At 42.6% G+C, this 2,870-nt stretch overlaps 1 non-coding gene across 1 annotated transcript; it reads left to right on the top strand.

Moving 5' to 3' along the window:
- Window positions 1-2,477: 2,477 nt before the first annotated feature.
- Window positions 2,478-2,559, top strand: trnas-cga (transfer RNA serine (anticodon CGA)). The gene has a single exon. It is a non-coding gene; the product is annotated as a tRNA-Ser (tRNA).
- The last annotated feature ends 311 nt before the right edge of the window (window positions 2,560-2,870 follow it).

The following is a 2,870-nucleotide window of genomic DNA, read 5'->3' as shown; positions in this document are numbered from 1 at the left end:
CATTTTGTTTATCCTGAGGACCGAAAGTAAATGAAAATGTGAACAAACCTTAGCTGTAATCAGATGGCGACCACCGGCTCCAGGGACAACCCGCTGATGTAGGCATGTTACCCAGCCTGACACAAAATATTTGTAGGCATCCAAACTCTTATACGCTTTCAGATCAATACCTGTGTATGGCGATGGGTTTTTAACGACATAGGTATACAGATCATGTGGGCCGAAGTCAGGTAAAGACGAGGGCTTCGTGTACTTCCGTACGTCAGTGAACAATCCTGGTGGAAGCAGGTAAACGTCGTTCTCTAAGCCTGCTAACCTCAATTTTTGCAAATACCTCTCCCTCTGCTCGCCCTGTAAATGCCCTATGTCGCTGGATAGTGAAGATGTTTTCTGCATCTCGCTCCTTTTTCTTTTATGTTTTTCATTTGTCACCTTCCTCGCATTCAAACTGATTCGAGCCGTGACGTCCAAAATGGCAGCATCACATGACTTGGTCACGTGAGTGAAATACCTCAATAGGTGAGAGGTAGGGTACACCCTAGACAAATCACCAGATCAAGCCAGTGACAGGGTGGGGGCGGAGACAAGATGAGAACAGAAATCAGAACATGAGTGCATGGATGTTTGTCACCACGGGAACCCCAACAGATGGTGGTAGCTTTGAACAATTACCAGCTGATTCAGATTTTGCCCCGATCATAACCTCAATAATCAACACCTGTCTTACCACTGATACTGTGAGTTGGACTAATGGTTAGCATGTCTGCCTCTCAACTCAGAGATTGTGAGTTCTACTTGTGGTTGGGTTATACCAAAGACCATCATGAAAATGGTATCCACTACTTATCAGGTTTTGGCTTGTTAGCATTACACTCCTTTTCTCTTCCCAGCAATGTCATATCCCAGCTTGGTGTCTATGGCTGAGTGGTTAAGGTGTTGGACTTGAAATCCAATGGGGTTTCCCCATGCAGGGTTGAGTCCTGCTTGCAGCATGCCAATGTTTGGTTTCAAGGCCTTGTCAGTCTCCTGGTGTTTTTTTGAAGGTGAGAGAAGAAGCTTTGGGACCAAAATGTGATTGGTTTGATTCCCTGGACCAGCAACAAAATATGGGCATAGAGGGTGTGAATGAACAGCACTTTCTCCAACCTCTACATCACTCCCTGGCTGAAGTACTTTTGACCAAGACACCTAACCCACAACTGATCTGTGTGTTAGTCTTAACTGCTTCAGAAGGGTTAAATGCAGAGAAAGAATTTCACTATGCTCTTTTATATATATATATATATATATATATATATATATATATATATAACAAATATTAATATAAATTATTTTTCTGTGTATTAATAATAAATCCAGGTGAACACAATCAGGTAACAAGCCAGTGACAGGGTGGGGTCGGAGACAAGACAAGATCAAAACATGAGTGCATGGATGTTTGTCACCATGGGAACCCCAACAGATGATTGTAGCTTTGAACAATTACCAGCTGATTCAGATTTTGCCCTGATGATAACCTCACTAATCAACACCTGTCTTATCACTGATACTGCGAGTTGGCCTTGTGGTTAGGTGTGTCTGTCTCTCAACTGGGGGAGCATGAGTTCTACTCGTGATTGGGTTGTACCAAAGACCATCATAAAAATGGTACCTGCTACTGTATGGAAAGGCACACTGCAATACAGACGTGAGTGGGGAAGTCAAACTCTCATGGTTACCAGAGGACCAGCCCCCCACTGTTACCCTAGCTGTATAGGTGAGAGGCTGAGGTCTATTGAAATGGATATTGGCTCTGCACCCATATGCCTTAAAGAGTTGGTACATACTGGGACAGGAAGCTGCCTGGGAAGACCAGATTCTGATGTGAGAGGAACTTTGACTTTTTTGTCTTCCCACTGGTATCCTCCTCCCTTCATTAAAAACTGTTATTGTCAGACCAACTCTGAAGAAATCTTGGCTGAATCCTGATGATTTCAACAACTGTCGACACATCTCAAATCTGCTATTTATATTTAAAGCTCTTGAGAAGATAGTGGCATCTCAACTCCAGGACCACTTGAAGGAAATGAAGGCCATTTCATTCTGGTTTTCATCTGAAAAACAGCACAGAAACCTCCTTGGTCAAGATGATAAATTTTGAGCTTTTGTTTTCGAGTAGAGTTTTTATTTTGTCCTCAGTTGGTTCAGCAACATACTCCTCCTTTTTGTTTTTCTCTACTCATGGTATATGAGCTGATATCCTAGTAGTAGAGTAGCTAAGCAGAGCATGCGATTGCTCATATCCAGTGAATGTGGATAGAATAATATGATGCAATTTGTGAATTGGATGCTAATTTGTTGTTTGGTGTTGTGTTTTGATTATTCCTTGGAGATGCAAAAAGTTGATTATCAGGTTTCAACTCATTAGCTTTACACTCCTTTTTTCTTTCCAGCAGTGCATTTATATGTCATATATCATGACTATAAAGCCCAAGCTTGCTGCAATGGCTGAGAGGTTAAGGCGTTGGACTCGAAATCCAATGGGGTTTCCCCGCGCAGGTTCGAATCCTGCTTGCAGCGTGCAGCTGTTAGGTTTCAAGACCTTGTTCTTCAGTCTCCGGGTGGTTATTTTAGGGTGAGAGAAGCAGCTTTGGGGCCAAAATGGAAGTAAGGAAATGTGTTGAGGATGTGAATGAACAGCACTTTCTCCTCCCTCTACATCACTCCATGGCTGAAGTACTTTTGAGCAAGACACCAAACCCACAACTGCTCTGTGTGTTTGTGTGTTCACTGCTTCAGATGGGTTAAATGCAGAGAAAGAATTTCACTATGCTCTTATATAGATTAGATTCACTTTCTTCATCCCACATCGGGGAAATTCACGTGTTACA

Source organism: Neoarius graeffei, chromosome 5, assembly GCF_027579695.1.
Source record: "Neoarius graeffei isolate fNeoGra1 chromosome 5, fNeoGra1.pri, whole genome shotgun sequence".
NCBI classification, from domain to species: Eukaryota; Metazoa; Chordata; class Actinopteri; order Siluriformes; family Ariidae; genus Neoarius; species Neoarius graeffei.
The sequence above is the reverse complement of the archived record's forward strand: the minus strand, read 5'-3'. Positions and strand labels throughout refer to the sequence as shown.